At 47.7% G+C, this 17,766-nt stretch overlaps 1 protein-coding gene across 7 annotated transcripts in view; it reads right to left on the bottom strand.

Annotated features, from left to right (window-relative positions):
- Nucleotides 1-17,766, bottom strand: part of CNTFR (ciliary neurotrophic factor receptor) — a 414,593-nt gene that overhangs the window by 143,483 nt on the left and 253,344 nt on the right. The window contains exon 2 of one of the 7 annotated variants that reach the window (XM_039545269.1): nt 15,959-16,010. The exons of the other annotated variants lie outside the window; for them this stretch is intronic. The gene's annotated coding sequence lies outside the window, so the exon portion shown is untranslated. The remainder of the gene's footprint in view (nt 1-15,958; nt 16,011-17,766) is intronic. 7 annotated transcript variants of the gene reach the window in all.

Genomic DNA, 17,766 nt, shown 5'->3' with positions numbered 1-17,766 from the left:
AAGCTCTATGAGTCAATCAAACGGACACTAAGCAGCATCCAAACGGGATTCACGAGGGACCAGTGCCCAGTGGGGACCGGAGCACAGCTCCCTTACGGAACAGGAGAGTTACAGCTTGGCATCTGACCCACAGTGGCCTTTGTACGTCCTGCCCGGCTCCCCATGCGCAATGGAGCCCACCTCGAAGCTCTGCTGACGTACTTCATAGCACCTGAGCAAATCGCCAACATCCTGCACGCCATTGAGGCGAGGAAGTAGGGTGCCCATGTCCCGATTTTACAGGGACAGTCCCGATATTCGTGGCTTTGTCTTATATAGGCGCCTATTACCCCTAACTCCCTGTGACGATTTTTCACACTTGCTGTGTGGTCACCCTACAAGGAAGCAGCCCCCTTCGCTGAGGCTCAGGGCAGGAGATCCTTGTTTTCAGAGGTGCCGAAACGCCTCTACTCCAGCTGACACCAACTGGAGCTGCGAGGACGAGGCACTTCCGAAAACCAACCCCTTGTCTGAGGTCACGCTCAGACCCAGCTCTCTCAAGTCCCATCCTAGCTCATTAACTACAAAATCATCCTCCTGCAGCCCATTGGCAGCCTCTGGTCCCTCCAGGGACAGCCATCGCGTGCACCCTCCAAACATCAAAGAAGGCACCGTCCCTCCCGGAAGCGCCTGCACCTGCGGTGGCTGCATTCGGTCCTGCTCAGAGGGAAGTCCAACCACAGAGCTGAGTGGGGAGCCCAGGGCTGGAACAGGGCAGGACTGAGGGGCATCAGCAGAGCCGGGTCGGGACAAGGGACAGGAATGGCAGGTCAGGAGCAGGGTATAGTGTCTACTGCAGCCCTTCTGAAAACACAGGCTGCACTTTGTGGCTCTGTAAGTAGGTGGGACCGCAGTGAGTTAGCAGGCAGGTGAGCCGGGAAAGCTCTAGCGACAGGACAGTGGTAAAGCCTCTCTTGATCATCCTATAATAAAGATTTAGACCTGCCCACTGTCAGCCTGCGTGCGTGCGTGCGTGTCTGTGCCTAGCACAAAACTCACCTGCCATATCGACCCCCCAGATCTGTTCCCACGTGTTTAAGGGTCAGAGAGTGGATCGGGCTGGGCTGCACTGGGTCAGAGACCTGTTCCAGGAGCTGCGCTTTATACAGATCATGTGTAAGGATGGTAGCAGTTGCCACACTGCTTTTAATCTCAGGATGGTTAAGTCCCACTCGTGATTTTTTAGCCCGTGGCTTGGCAGTGCTGCACCCGCCCTCGGTTCTGTTTACCAGGCTAGCTCAATCCAGGATCCCGCCTTCCCGTGCCCCCGCCGCGTGCCGTGCCGTCGTGGCGCTCTTGTCACGCCTGCAGAGGCCTTCTTTGAAACTGCTGCTGACCCAGCAGGGCTGGGGGTCGATGTCTGATGCCTCCCACGGACCCATTTCTGAAAGGCCGAGATTCTTTCGCTCCGGCTAGAAGAGCCGTAAACCCTGGACACAAGCCGGCCCTTCCCCCTTTCCTTTCCTCAGCAACACCTCCCCATTCCCCTGGACGCTGTCCCCGGAGTGGCGGTGATTTCTGACGCGTTGATGGGACCCGGGTGTCCAATTATTTCTCGGCTGTGAGTGAAGACTGATGCTTTAAGGGATCCAGTTTCCAGTAAGAAGTCTCGGGAAAGCCTTTTCTGACTTACCTAATTCGTACATTTTTGCAAAGGAACGTCCACTAGAGTTTCCACAGATGACACAAGCACTGCAGAGACCCATCCTCCCGGCTCGCCAACGGCCTGCCAGGAAGGGCTAGGCCACCCCAGCGCTGCCATTACAGCCTGGGACGGGGCACCATCGCTGGGCTGGCACTTGAGAGACCTAGGATCAAGCCCCCTGCTCCGCCACTGGCCTCACATCACGGTAACGTCTCTCTCGAGCTGGCCTAGTGCGAGCGAGAGCAGCCACATTGCGAGGTATCACTGCGCCCACCCTGGCACTGCGCTCACTCCTCCATGGCACAGACTTCTGGGAGCAGCTCCCATGGTTCCTAGCCCTGCCGGGAGCGGAGATGTCCTATGAATTCTTCCCCTGTCTGTCCCTTCTGGGCAGAGCTGGGGAAGGGGGAATTGTGGGAAGGCCCTGGAGGACTAGAGCAGAGGCTCTCAAACTTTTGTACTGGTGACCCCTTTCACACAGCAAACCTCTGAGTGCGACCCCCCCTTATAAATTAAACACACTTTTTTATCTATTTAACACTATTATAAATGCTGGAAGCAAAGCGGGGTTTGGGGTGGAGGCTGATGGCTCGCGACCCCCCATGTAATAACCTCGCGACCCCCTGAAGGGTCCCGACCCCCAGTTTGAGAACCCCTGGACTAGAGGCTTTCAAGTGGAGCTAGCCTGCATCCACCCTCCAGAGCAGTCATGTGAGCAGCTCACGAATTGTGTTAACTCCAGTTTAGGCCAGTCCCGCCCTGACCCTTAGGCCAGCGAACTCAAGTGAAAAGTACCACTGCGCTCGAGTTAAGCGTGTGCGCGTGTGGACGGGACTTGAGTTAACTTGGCAATGAGAACAAGCCAGGAGTCACCTAGACAAAGCACTTAGGTCACGAAAGCAGCCTCAGAGAATCAAAGGGATCTGGCACCTAAGTTCCATAGGAGTTTGCAATCACGGTCACAACACCCGAGCAATCCCATCCCTATTCCCTAGGCTTAACTCTTAAGCATGCGCTGATGTTGGAGGGGGACAGAGGGCTCTGAACCCTGCAGGATGGAGCTTTAGGTGCACACTAGGTTAAAAGCCCTTTATCACCACTTAAGCCATGTGCCTGGGGTGTGAATTGCTCCATCAGTGCTCCCACCTACACTCCACACTGAAATAACGACCATGCCCTCAAACAAATACACTAGAGTGGATGGTTATTTGCCTCTGGGATGCTCATACTGACGTAACAACAAGAATCCGGATCCAAATTCCTCCCACGGAAGTCTGTAGATTACCACCAGGGACCATGCAATAGAAGCATGTTAAAACAAACTCTCAGAATTAGAGAAGTCAGAGGCGTAAAAGACCAGTTGGGTCCACTTCAGTTTACCCTCCTGCTGCCAACACACTATTGGTCCCTACAGTATCGTTGCTATTTCTCCAGTCTAGTTTTACACACTGTACAATCTGCGCGGGACCAAGTTACGAGCATTGTGTGAAAACCAGAGCTCTCAATTTCCAGACTCTGGGGTGTGCAAGTGCACAACTGTTATGTTACATTCACTTTTTTTGTGTGCACTTAATAGCTTTAAAATTCAGCCCCCGAGGCTGCTTCCATCTGTCTATTTTCCTGCTGCAGGCTAGTGCTTCGCCACGGACTCAGTACCGGGCTTTGTAAAATCACCACTAAGGTCAGATTAAAAAATCAGACCTAGAGATGAGATTTATTTAAAAAAACAACTGCCCACCCCAATTAAATAGGTCATGGGTAACATTTCTAGATGGATGGCGAGTAAGTAAAACTAAGGATTCCAGCGTAGCACCATCCACCATCATGTGGTCAAGATTTTGGTAGTGCAGTACGGATTGCACCCGCAGAGGTTGTCTCCTCTATGCATCCGACGAAGTGGGTATTCACCCACGAAAGCTCATGCTCCAATACGTCTGTTGGTCTACCAGGTGCCACAGGACTCTTTGCTGCTTTTACAGATCCAGACTAACACGGCGACCCCTCTGATACTTGTCTCCTCTATGTTCTTTCTGATTCTCACATCAGGGCAGAGAGCCAGTGCTCAGGACTTAGCTGTCAAACGATGCATGAGGTGGAACAGAACCCAGCTCACTCGCTGCTGCGTCCTGCGAGCACAGGAGCGAGAATCCAGTAGTACAACAGGAGCGTACAATAGAATCATAGAATATCGAGGGACGTGATTATTCCCCTCTATTCAGCACTGGTGAGGCCACATCTGGAGTCCTGCGTCCAGTTTTGGGCCCCCCACTACAGAAGGGATGTGGAAAAATTGGAAAGAGTCCAGCGGAGGGCAACGGAAATGATCAGGGGGCTGGGGCACATGACTCATGAGGAGAGGCTGAGGGAACTGGGGTTATTTAGTCTGCAGAAGAGAAGAGTGAGGGGGGATTTGATAGCTGATTTCAACTACCTGAAGGCGGGTTCCAAAGAGGATGGAGCTCGGCTGTTCTCAGTGGTGGCAGATGACAGAACAAGGAGCAATGGTCTCAAGTGGCAGTGGGGGAGGTCTAGGTTGGATATTAGGAAACACTATTTCACTAGGAGGGTGGTGAAGCACTGGAATGGGTTCCCTAGGGAGGTGGTGGAATCTCCTTCCTTAGAGGTTTTGAAGGCCTGGCTTGACAAAGCTCTGGCAGGGATGATTTAATTGGGGTTGGTCCTGCTTTGGGATTGGACTAGATGACCTCCTGAGGTCTCTTCCAACCCTATATTCTATGTGTGACCTGCAGGCATGCAGGGAAGAGACCATTTTCCCCAAGTCACTTTTCTGACTCAGCGCTGAGTCACTTCCCTGACTAACATTTGCGCTTTGACAGTCTCGGGTCACTTTTATGGGCTAAATCCTAGGGGCCTTACTCAGACAAAACTCCACCTGCTTCCGCCCAGGTAATTAAAAAACAAGGAAAAGGTCTCAAGATTGGGCCCAGTAACAATGACATGTTGTGCCAGTTGCTCCCAAAGGGTCCCAAAGTTTGACAATTACACAAACAATTGTGGGATGCAGCCATCTCTATGATGGAGGGAGGCAATACGTTTCCTACACAACACACTGCAAAACAGCGGGGAGAGGGTTACTTTGACCACAGTCGCTGGGGGAAATCCCTTATTCTATCCAAAAGTCCTTGTAGCGTGGGCAGGATCTCAGCTTTTAGAGTCTCATCTGAGGAAGATGGGCAGCTTTGGCATAATCGTATTTCATGTCCAACCTCCTGAACAACACAGGCCGGAGAATTTCACCCAGTTAGCCCTGTATTGAGCACAATAACTTGTGTTTGGCTAAAGCCTAACTTCAAAAAGGGCAGCCAGTCTGGATTTGAAGACATCAAGAGCTGGAGAATCAACCCAGAAATCAGATCCATGGATTCCAAGGCCAGAAGGGACCACTTCGAGCACAGACCAGAGTCCTGCCCCAAACAATTCCTAGAGCAGATCTTTTAGATATTACATTATCTGTTACATTTACATTACCACAAATTACTGCAGCCCAGCAGAGATACCCTGATGCACCCCTCATGGAGATGAGTTAATTGAGTCTATTAAGAATATGAAAGAGGGGAAAACCCAGATGGTTTCCCTGCTGGATTCTACAGACAGTTCTGTGATGCTTCCCTGGAGGTACCCAGCTCTCACTACAAATACCGACTGGCTTTGAAAGCGACAGCACATGCTGGTTTTTATCACATGGTTGAATGCCTATGTATTAGCCAATGGGATTTATTTTCTTTCTTTCTTTCTTCTTTAAGGGCAATAAAGAAGTCTATGTGATGGCCATACCATATGATAATAGAAACTTCCAGCTCTGTATCAGACCAGGGATCCAGCTAGCCTAGTGTCTCTAACAGTAGCCAGTACCAGCTGCTTCAGACGAAGGTTAATGTCACCCTGCAGTGGACAATTATGAAATAACCTGCCTAGAGGGGAAGTTTCTTCCTGACCTCAATAGGTTAGTGGCTGGTTTATGTGCTGAAGCATGAGGGTTTATGTCCCTTCTAAAAAAGTCCTATATAATGTGACTGAGGACGTTCTCATTATCCATAAAATGCCTAACCATTTCTGAATGCTATTACTATCTTGGCCTTAGGAAGGCCAAAAAAGAATTTGAAGAACAGTTAGCCAAAGACTCAAAAAGTAGCAGCAATTTTTTTTTAAGTACATCAGAAGGAAGAAGCCTGCTAAACAGCCAGTGGGGCCACTGGACGATCGAGATGCTAAAGGAGCACTCAAGGACAACAAGGCCACTGCGGAGAAACTAAATTAATTCTTTGCATCGGTCTTCACAGCTGAGGACGTGAGGGAGATTCCCAAACCTGAGCCATTCTTTTTAGGTGACAAATCTGAGGAACTGTCCTAGATTTTTTAGGTTTTGGAACAAATTGAAAAATTAAACATTAATAAGCCACCAGGACCAGATGGTATTCACCCAAGAGTTCTGAAGGAACTCAAATGTGAAATTGCAGAACTACTAACTGTGATTAAACTATCGTTTAAATCAGTTTCTGTGCCAAATGACAAGGATAGCTAATGTGACACCAATTTTTAAAAGAGGCTCCAGAGGCGATCCCGGCAATTACAGGCCTGACTTCAATATCAGGCAAACTGGTTGAAACTATAGTAAAGAACAGAATTGTCAGACACACAGATGAACATAATTTGTTGGAGAAGAGTCAACATGTTTTTTGTAAAGGGAAATCATGCCTCACCAATCTACTAGAATTCTTTGAGGGGGTCAACAAGCATGTGGACAAGGGGGATCCAGTGGATGCAGTGTACTTAGATTTTCAGAAAGCCTTTGACAAGATCACTCACCAAAGGCTCTTAAGCAAAGGAAGCTGTCATGGGCTAAGAGGGAAGGTCTTCTCATGGATTGGTAACTGGTTAAAAGGCAGGAAACAAAGGGTAGGAATAAATGGACAGTTTTCAGAATGGAGAGAGGTAAATAGTGGTGTCCCCGAGGGGCCCAGTCCTATTCAACATATTCATAAAGGACCTGGAAAAAGGATTAAACAGTGAGGTGGCGAAATTTGCAGATAAAACTACTTAAGGTAGTTAAGTCCGAAGCAGACTGTGAAGAGTTACAAAGGGATCTTACAAAACTGGGTGACTGGGAAACAAAATGGACGATGAAATTCAATGTCAATAAATGCAAAATAATGCACGTTGTAAAACATAATCTCGACTGTACCTATAAAATAATGGGGTCTAAATTAGCTGTTACCACTCAAGAGAGAGATATCTTGGAGTCATTGTGGATAGTTCTCTGAAAACATCCACTCAATGTGCAGCAGCAGTCAAAAAAGGGACCAGAATGTTGGGAATCATTAGGAAAGGGATAGATAAGACGACAGAAAATAAGACGACGAAGTGGGTCTTCACAAAAGCTCATACTCCAATATGTCTTTTAGTCTATAAGGTGCCACAGGACTCTTTGCAGAAAATATCATATTGCCTCTATATAAATCCATGGTATGCCCACATCTTGAATACTGCGTGCAGATGTCGTTGCCCCATCTCAAAAAAGCTATATTGTAATTGGAAAAGGTTCAGAAAAGGACAACAAAAATGATTATGAGTTTGGAACAGCTTCTGTATGAGGAGAGATTAATAAGACTGGGACTTTTCAGCTTGGAAAAGAGACGACTAAGAGGAGATATGATTGAGGTCTAGAAAGTCATGACTGGTGTGGAGAAAGTAAATAAAGAAGTGTTATTTACTCCTTCTCAAATAAAAGAACTAGGGGGTCACCAAATGAAATTAATAGGGAGCAGGTTAAAATCAAACAAAGGAAGTATTTTTTCACACAACACACAGTCAACCTGTGGAAGTCCTTGCCAGAGGATGTTGTGAAGGCCAAGACTATAACAGGGTTCAAAAAGAACTAGATAAGTTCATGGAGGTTAGGTCCATCAATGGCTATTAGCCAGGATGGGCAGGGATGGTGTCCCTAAATCTCTGTTTGCCAGAAGCTGGGAATGGGTGACAGGGGATGGATCACTTGATGATTCCCTGTTCTGTTCATTCCCTCTGGGGCAACTGGCAGTGGCCACTGTCGGAAGACAGGATACGGGGCTGGATGCACCTTTGGTCTGACCCATTATGGCTGTTCTTATTTTCTGATGGACACCAGAACTAGACACAGGATTCCAGCACCGGTCGCAACAGTAACAAACACAAAGGGAAAATAACCTCTCTGCTTATACTCAAGAAATCCCTTGTTTACGCATGCTAGGATCGCATTAGGCCTTTGGGCCACAGCATTGCACTGGGAGCTCATGTGTAGTTCATTATCCACCATAGCCTCCCAGACCTTTCTCATAGTCACTGCTTCCCAGGACAGAGTCGCCTATTCTGTAAGCATGGCTACAGTATCATGGGTTTCAGAAAACCGAATTGTAACGAAAGTCTCAGCTGCTAGCAGGTAGATGGCTTCAGAGTATTTTGAAGGTCCCGTTGTGCTCATTGATATGAGAGGTTAAGTTCTCCAGTTCTGGATTTTATTTTTTCATTTAGAAGTTTGGTTTTTAAGCCTTTTAAAAAGATTTGGAAAACATCTTTGGCCGTGACTCAGCAAAACACTTACACACGTGCTCAATTCTAACCCTATTCGGCAAAGCACTTCAGCAAGTCTTTAATTTTAAGCACGTGTTTAAATGCTTTGCTGAACTGGGGTCTTTAACCCCGGGGGGAAAAAAGGGGGAACATTCCTTAGCTCTATGGAATTCTCCAGCTATGTCAAGAAAAATATGGGACCCTCCTCTGCAACGGAATAAAATGAAAAATAAGAATAATGACATGTTTTTAAATTAAACACAAGAGAAGAAAAGGTTCCTGGGGGAGAGAAATTCCCCGAACAAATGGAACATTTCATTACAACCTAACTCATGCTGCTTCCAACACTCTCCAGAGGAGCTGTCCTGTCCCTTTAACATGCAGAAATTAATTAGTTTTTTTTTTTAAACAAAAAACCCTCTTCCCCTGCACTTCCATCCCCAAAGCAAGCTGGGTTGGGGAAAGAAAATTCTTGGCTTCAAGGGTGAAAAACCAGTTTTGAAATGAGTCTGCTGTGAAAAGGTTGTTAGGACCAGGAGGGGGAGAGAGAAAAGAAGAGGAAATGAATAATAGTAGCGGAGAAAGAAAGGATTCAAGACACAAGCACAAAGCAGCTATCGGAGGGGTAGAGAGTACAAAAAGCCCAAGAGAAGAGAGCGAGCAAAGGGAAATATAATCCCTGCTTCAAATCAATGCAAATCTAGGCAAGTCTGCATAGAAAGCAGCTATCTGAGGGAAAATGCCTTTTCTGTCCCAGACTTGAAGCCATGAATAGAAAACAATCTTTTCAACTCTGCCGGGCAAAAAAGAAAAAATGAACAGCGCTCTGGTACTAGGCAACAATCATTTTTATTTTCTCAAGCAAAGCAAAAACTATATACCCAGAGCTTTATCTATCGAAAGGTGCATCCTCACACACAGCACAGGGCAACCGGCCCAGCTGGCTCACTCATTGAGTTGACAGAGAATCATAGACTATCAGGGTTGGAAGGGACCTCAGGAGGTATCTAGTCCACCCCCCTGCTCAAAGCAGGACCAATCCCAACTAAATCATCCCAGCCAGGGCTTTGTCAAGCCTGACCTTAAAACCTCTAAGGAAGGAGATTCCACCACCTCCCTAGGTAACCCATTCCAGTTCTTCACCACCCTACTAGTGAAATAGTTTTTCCTATTATCCAACCTAAACCTCCCCCACTGCAACTTGAGACCATTGCTCCTTGTTCTGTCATCTGCTACCACTGAGAACAGTCTAGATCCATCCTCTTGGGAACCCCCTTTCAGGTAGTTGAAAGCAGCATCAAATCCCCCCTCATTCTTCTCTTCTGCAACTAAATAATCCCAGTTCCCTCAGCCTCTCCTCAAATCACGGGAGATTGTGATTGGAAAGATCCGTGTCCCCATCTCCCAGGGGGACAGCTCAGGGCTTTCTCCAGCCCAGTTTCAAATGTCTCCGGCGACGAGGCTCCCCATGATCTAACAGGCCTCACAGTCAGAGTATCATTCCTGCTGCTCAGCCTATGTTTCCCATTCTTGCTTTCCCAACTCGTTAGTCCTGGGTATTCCCTCTTGCTCCGCTCCTCCCCCGCCTGGGTTTGCATGCATGTGCACCTCACCGTGGAAGGTTTTGGGGGGGAGCAGCGCTTCTGGGGGCGAAGGGCGGGAAGATCTCAGTTACTTTTGTTGACCCATCAAGACCCCCGGGAGCAGATCAGTGCAGGAAAAGTGACAATACGGGACATGGAGTGGGATGCAAACGGCGAAGGGCGAGGCTTTGAACTGTCCTTTTGCTCAGGGAAGGCTCCCGTGATCCCCTCTCACATTCTACAGCCAAATTTCCTTCTCCTGACCTCCTTCAGGGAGCACGAAGCCCATGCAAGGCTCAGGTGTAAGAACTTACTGCTGCTTGCCTTACAGCAATGAATGCAGACCTCAGCCGAGACTGGGCTCCCGTTGTGTGGGGTGCAGGACAGATACCTAGCAAGAGACGAGAGCTCCTGCCCAGATGAGCTTACAAGTGAAACAGACAAGACAAAGGAAGTATTCTTATGGATGAGGAGCTGACAACCACCCACCCAGAGGTCATGTGACTTGCCCAAAGGTACTCGGGGAAGTTTGTGGCGGAGCTAGGAATTGAACCCAGCCTAGCACAAAGGGGCCCTGACCTGAGCCAGGTGCAATACAAGTAATTAAATAACCAACAGTCATTTGGGCCGCATAGCATCTACCGGTCTTCACTCCCTCTGCAGTTCCATCGGATGCAGAATCCTTCTGGACAATCCAGTTGTTTAGCGGTGCTGCTAGATGGCTGCAGGATCTCAATCAGAAGTGACTCCATTTAAAGCAGCACACGAAAGGGATTCTTGTAAATACTTTCCGCACTGAAAACACTTCCGTGTGCAACGGTTCCAGGGAGAGAATGCGCCTGGCACAATGCCACAACAGCAAGGAAAAGAAATGCCAAGCCACCTAACAGCAGCCAGTACTACCCATGCACAGATCATAGAATCTCAGGGTTGGAAGGGACCTCAGGAGGTATCTAGTCCAACCCCCTGCTCAAAGCAGGACCAACACCAACTAAATCATCCCAGCCAGGGCTTTGTCAAGCCTGACCTTAAAAACCTCTAAGGAAGGAGATTCCACTACCTCCCTAGGGAACCCATTCCAGTGCGTCACCATCCTACTAGTGAAAAAGTTTTTCCTAATGTCCAACCTAAACCTCCCGCTCTGCAACTTGAGACCATTGCTCCTTGTTCTGTCATCTTCTACCACTGAGAACAGTCTAGATCCATCCTCTTTGGAACCCCCTTTCAGGTAGTTGAAAGCAGCTATCAAATCCCCCCTCATTCTTCTCTTCTGCAGACTAAACAATCCCAGTTCCCTCAGCCTCTCCTCATAAGTCATGTGCTCCAGCCCCCTAATCATTTTTGTTGCCCTCCGCTGGACTCTCTCCAATTTATCCACATCCTTTTTGTAGTGTGGGGCCCAAAACTGGACACAGTACTCCAAATGAGGCCTCACCAGTGCTGAGTAGAGGGGAATGATCACATCCCTCGATCTGCTGGAAATGCCCCTACTTATACAACCCAAAATGCCATTAGCCTTCTTGGCAACAAGGGCACACTATTGACTCATATTCAGCTTTTCGTCCACCGTAACCCCTAGGTCCTTTTCTGCAGAACTGCTACCCAGCCATTTGGTCCCTAGTCTGTAGCAGTGCATGGGATTCTTCCGTCCTAAGTGCAGGACTCTGCACTTGTCCTTGTTGAACCTCATCATATTTCTTTTGGCCCAATCCTCTAATTTGTCTAGGTCCCTCTGTATCCTATCCCTACCCTCCAGCGTATCAACCACTCCTCCCAGTTTAGTGTCATCTGCAAACTTGCTAAGGGTGCAGTCCACACCATCCTCCAGATCGTTAATGAAGATATTGAACAAAACCGGCCCCAGCACCGACCCTTGGGGCACTCCACTTGATACCGGCTGCCAACTAGACATGGAACCATTGATCACTACCCGTTGAGCCCGACCATCTAGCCAGTTTTCTATCCACCTTACCGTCCATTCATCCAGCCCATACTTCTTTAACTTGCTGGCAAGAATACTGTGGGAGACTGTATCAAAAGCTTTGCTAAAATCCAGAAATAACACATCCACTGCTTTCCCCTCATCCACAGAGCCGGTTAGAAGGCAATTAGGTTAGTCAGGCATGACTTGCCCTTGGTGAATCCATGCTGACTGTTCCTGATCACTTTCCCCTCCTTTAAGTGGTTCAGGATTGATTCCTTGAGGACCTGTTCCATGATTTTTCCAGGGACTGAGGTGAGACTGACTGGCCTGTAGTTCCCTAGATCTTCCTTCTTCCCTTTTTTAAAGATGGGCACTATAGATCACATGCTGCACCCCGCCACCACCTCCTATTCCCACCTGTAGCAGGGTGGTTCACTGCTCCTGCCCTGAAGGGCTTGAAACAGCCCAGGAGAGGGCTGGGGCTGGGGCAAGAAGCCCGGGCTGATTGGGGAAAGCAGGCTCAGCTGTGGCCAAGCCCCAATCAGGCCCAGCTGGCCCCTATAAGAGGCTGGGAGCCAGGACCCAGTCAGTCTCCCTCGGCCTGTAGAGGGAGATGGGCCTGGCTGCAGGGGGCTAGAGACAGGATACCTGAGTGGAGCAGGGCTGGGGAAAGGCAGAGGAGCTGGGGAGCTCCAGCCTGGAAAGCCCCAGGCTGTGGCCTAGCATTGGGCTAACCGGTACTGGGGATTGCAGGGGGCAGCCCAGGGGGAGGCCAAGGCAGCAGGTCCAAACCCTCCTTGCCAGTGCTGACTGGCTGATACTGCAGCCTGCCCCAGGGTGTGGGGCTAGACGATGACTGGCAGTTGCCTTATACTGAGGTGAGGTGGGGATAGTGGGTGGGGGTTCCCCGGGGAGGGGAGACCCTAAGACTGAGGGGATTACTGCCAGGGAGCAGCACCCCAGGTAAAAGGGCACCGGGTCCTGGGAGGGACCCAGGGGCCAGAGGACAGGTGGATCACCAGCCTGCAGAGGGTGCTCCGGAGCTGGAACCGAGCTAATTCCCAGAAGTCACCAGCAGGAGGCGCCGCAGGGGTGAGTCTGCTCCTCTATATCACCCCACTCCATGCCAGCTGGTAAGCGCCCGCTGTGTCAAAGTGCTCCCTCCAAACACAGCAAACCACTCCCCCAACCTTTCCCCTTCTCCGCCCACACCCTTTCTTGTGATATCCCTCAGTAGGTACGGACATGCCAGGCAGGAGAAAAGAAATCTGGCAGAATCTGCCTAAGTTGAGCAGCAAACTGAAGCTGCATGGTGCACAGAGGAAAGTCTAGTGAGAAAGCACAGAGTCACTAATGCCGTGCGAAGGAGATTAAAAAAAAATCCTGGGCAGTGAGGGGCACAAGGGATTGTGGAATGCAGTGTAGAACCAAGCCCAGTCCCTGTGTTCCCCAGCTCCTCCAGTTCTGCCTGGTCCTGCAGAAAGGCTGGGGGAGCCTCCTTGTCCTCAGCACCCTCGTAAGGGCCAGTCTGTGTCTAGCCTGAGTATTCACAGCGAATGAGCAATGGGCTGTCCGGTCACACATGCCGAAATGCTCCATTTCTTACAGGGCCAAAGAAACTCAGTCCAAACTAGTCGTCAGAGCGTACACAACGCCAGGAATTCTTAACCAGGTCAACAATGCAAACTTGCAGTGTGCTAGAAGAGACTGGAACATGAACAAATCTGTCCTTCATTTATGGCAGTGCTAGCCATGGAGTCTTCATTCCTACTCTATGATTTAGAGCAGGATGAATAGCATAACAGGATTAGATCTGCCACCTAAATTCTGAAATGTTCCTTCTGGGTATATATCCAACAATCCCATTGACAGATCAATAGAAGAACCTCTGCCGTCATCTCAGCTGAGCTGCCAAAACTGTAATTGAAAAAACCTGGAGAAAGAAAATGTACCATGGATAGAAAGTGCATGGAACCACAGAGCTCCACTTGTACTTATCAATGATCAATAGGCTTGGTAGAATTCCATTTGATATGTTTATAATTTCAATGGATAATATTGACATTTCTTTTTAAGCTTTTTACATTTTTATCTATATACATTTTCACAGTTGCGGAAAATTATGGGGTGGGAATCAGAGAATTATTTCATGACTGTAGACATTGGAGATTAAAAAAAGTTAAAGCTTTAAAAATGGTTAAAACACAAATTGTCAGCATTGCATGTCAAGATATACAAAGTAAATAGCCTTATGTCAACAAATCATACTTGGTTTTACTATTCACTCACTCGCCCATTTGTAACAAACCTAATTCAAACGTCCGAATCACTGGATTTTGACGCTAATAGTTTCTCAAGCAGCATTTTTCTTACTTTGTCTATCTGTAAATTTCAATTATTATTGATGGCAATATTTTTCGTCGGTCTGTGTGCGTATGGTGGAATCAATGTTTACCGACATTTACCAATAAAAATCCAATCTTTCCAAGTCTATTTTTAACTGCTACAGTTCGTTAATGTGCTTTGATAAATAACCATCAATATTATCCATCAAAATTATAAAAAAAAATTAAAAATAGAATTTTACCAAGCCTCCTGCTAAACTAGGTACATGCCTGCAAGAAACACCCAGAAGATACAGGAACTTGGACAACCTGCCTTGCTTACATAGAGTCAGAGTATCATAGAACTGGAAGGGACCTTGAGAGGTCATATAGTGCAGTCCCCTGTACTCACAGCAGGACTAAGTATTATCTAGACCAGCCCTGGCAGGTGTTTGTCCCACCTGCTCTTAAACATCCCCAATGATGGAGATTTCACAACCTCCCTGGGCAATTTATTCCAGTGCTTAACCACTCTGACAGTTAGGAAGTTTTTCCTAATGTCCAACTAAACCTCCCTTGCTGCAATTTAAGCCCATCGCTTCTTGTCCTATTCTAAGAAGTTAAGAAAAACAATTTTTCTTCCTCCTCCTTGTAACAACCTTTTACATACTTGAAAACTGTTCTCATGTCCCCTCTCGGTCTTCTCTTTTCCAGACTAAACAAATTTTTTCAATCTTCCCTCCTAGGTCATGTTTTCTAGACCTTTCATCATTTTTGTCGCACTTCTCTGGACTCTCTCCAATTTGTCCACATCCGTCCTGGAATGTGGTGCCCAGAACTCGACACAATACTCCAGCTGAGACCTAATCAGCGCGGAGTAGAGCGGAAGAATTACTTCTTGTGTCTTGCTTACAACACTGCTGCAAATACATCCTAGACGATGGTCACTTCTTTTGCAACAGCATTACACTGTTGACTCATATTGAGCTTGTGATCCACTATGACCCTCAGATCCCTTTCTGCAGTACTCCTTCCTAGGCAGTCATTTGTGTGTGTGTGCGCGCGTGTGTGTGTGCAACTGATTGTTCCTTCCTAAGTGGAGCACTTTGCCTTTGTCCTTATTGAATTTCATCCTATTTACTGCAGACCATTTCTCCAGATCATTTTGAATTTTAATCCTATCTTCCAAAGCACTTGCAACCCCACCCAGCTTGGTATCATCCGCAAACTTTATAAGTGTACTCTCTATGCCATTATCTAAATCATTGATGAAGATATTGAACAGAATCGGACCCAGAACTGATCCCTGCAGGACCCCACTCATTATGCCCTTACAGAATGACTGTGAACCACTGATGATTACTCTCTGGGAATGGTTTTCCAACCAGTTTTGCACTCACCTTATAATAGCTGCATCTAGGTTGCATTTCCCTAGTTTGTTTATAAAAAGGTTATGCAAGACAGTATCAAAAGCTTTACTAAAGTCAAGATATACCACGTCTACCACTTCCCCCTATATACAAGACTTGTTACCCTGTCAAAGCTATCAGGTTGGTTTGACAGGATTTCTTTTTGACAAAACCATGCTGACTGTTACTTATCACCTTATTGTCTTCTGTATGTTTGCAAATTGATTGCTTAATTATTTGCTCCATTATCTTTCCAGGTACAGAAGTTAAGCTGACTGGTCTGTAATTCCCAGGTTAATTGTCCTGACTGAGGAGATATTAGCGATTTATCTTTGAGAAGTCTCCTCAGTCAGCTCCTTGAGTATCCTAGGAGGCATTTCATCAGGCCCTGGTGACTTGAAGACATCTAACTTGTTTAAGTCATTTTTAACTTGTTCTTTCCCTATTTTAGCCTCTTCTGATCCTACCTCATTTTCACTGCCATTCATTATGTTAGACGTCCCATCGCCACCAACCTTACTGGTGAAAACAGAAACAAAGACGTCATTAAGCACCTCTGCCATTTCCACATTTTCTGTTATTTCTCCCCACCTTCCCATTGAGTAATGGGCCCACCCTGTCCTTGGTCTTCTTCTTGCTTCCAATGTATTTGTAGAATGTTTTCTTGTTACCCTTTATGTCTCTAGCTAGTTTGATCTCGTTTTGTGCCTTGGACTTTCTACAAGGAAAGAAGGTTTCCGAATGCAAGATGCCTTAAGGGCCATTTGGCTTCTGGGCTAGACTGCAGCCCACAGCCCAGCTGGCAAGAACTCCCTTCCAGGAGCAGCACCGTGAAAAGCCAGTGAGTTTGGAGTGCTTGCTGCTATGGCTAAGGGTCGTACAGTCTAGCCCCCTGTAACTTCAGCTTCCGTGGCTTCTGATTTCAAGAGATTTAGCCAGTTAGAGAGAAACGTGTGATCTCTGGAGAGGAAGAGAGGCCCGCTGAGTAGAGCGCCAGCATGGGACCCAGGTTCAGCCACTTTCGGCATGTCTGCAATGGAGCTGGAGGTGTAATTCCCAGGGGGTTTGCCAGACCCATGCTAGCTCTGATTGATGCAGTGCACTACGGTGCCCTGCGTATAGTCCCATCGGAGACTCTAGGCACACCCGAAGGTGGCTAGCCGCTCCCGCCACTCATGCGGCCACGGACACACTTCTATTTTTAGTGCGCTGGCTTGCTCGGATCTAGCGTAGGCATGTCTCCTCACGCTGGAATTTACACCTCCAGATCCAGGGAAGATGCACCATTCGTCAGTCTCTCTGGGCTGCAGTCGCCTAGCTGTGAAATGGGGAAGCAGCACTTCCCTCCTGCACAGGATGTTCGGAAGTTGCTCGGGTGCTCACCTGCCACACTAAGGGGGACGAGAGAGAACACAGCCTAGCAGCCAGTTACTGTTTTTATTCCACAGGCAGCTCCCAGGTGGGAGTCTGCAGGCAGCCCTGCCCCACTGAAGTCAATGGGAGTTTCTCTTTCCGCAGGAGCGGATTTCGGCCAGCGCTGAGCAATTCTGAAAATCCCCCTCGTCAACTTGTTTATTTTAAAACAATTATTTATGTGTTTTAAAACTCCAGGATCATCCGATCGTTCGGTGAGTTTCCCTTCTCTGTCTTGCCCGTCGCTGCAGCTGCTAGGTAGCTTCTGCAGAGTGCTGACTAGTTATGTAAAAATGGTTGAAATGATTATGTTGTACCACTTCATTGCTGCCCACCTTCTAATTTCGCTGCAGCTCCCACCTTATAATTACAAGTGAAGTACAATCAATGCTAATTAATTAAGGGCCAGAACCTGCCAACCATAGTCAAATTAAGTCATACGTTATCCTGAGAGCAGACCCTTTGATTTCGGCGGAGCTTCTTGCATATTAAAGTATATTGCTCTACACGAGGAAAGGGGAAGAACCCAGCCCTAAATTATTTGAACTGAATCCAAAAAGAAGTCACTAGAAAACACATTGCAACCCGAGCTAGAAAGGGTTGGACATGTCCCCCTCTTCCTTGCTCTAAGCTTGGATTTGGCAGGGTGATGGAACACTGTGAAATGTTTTCTCCAATCTGTGGTCTTCTGCATTATCCCCCCAGGCTGCACCGAGGTGTTCTCGGGGGTTAAACTCTTTGGAGGTAGATTTTTCTCTTTATAAGCACCTTTAATGAATGTTACCAGCTAAGTGGGGTTTTAATTCTTCAGAACTAAGAAAGTAAGAACGTAAGAATGCCGAGTGATGGCCATCACTGGTGA

The sequence above is a fragment of the Mauremys reevesii genome, linkage group 6, assembly GCF_016161935.1.
Source record: "Mauremys reevesii isolate NIE-2019 linkage group 6, ASM1616193v1, whole genome shotgun sequence".
In the NCBI taxonomy this organism is placed as follows: domain Eukaryota; kingdom Metazoa; phylum Chordata; order Testudines; family Geoemydidae; genus Mauremys; species Mauremys reevesii.
Note: the sequence above shows the minus strand (reverse complement) of the source record. Positions and strands in the feature narration are given on the sequence as shown.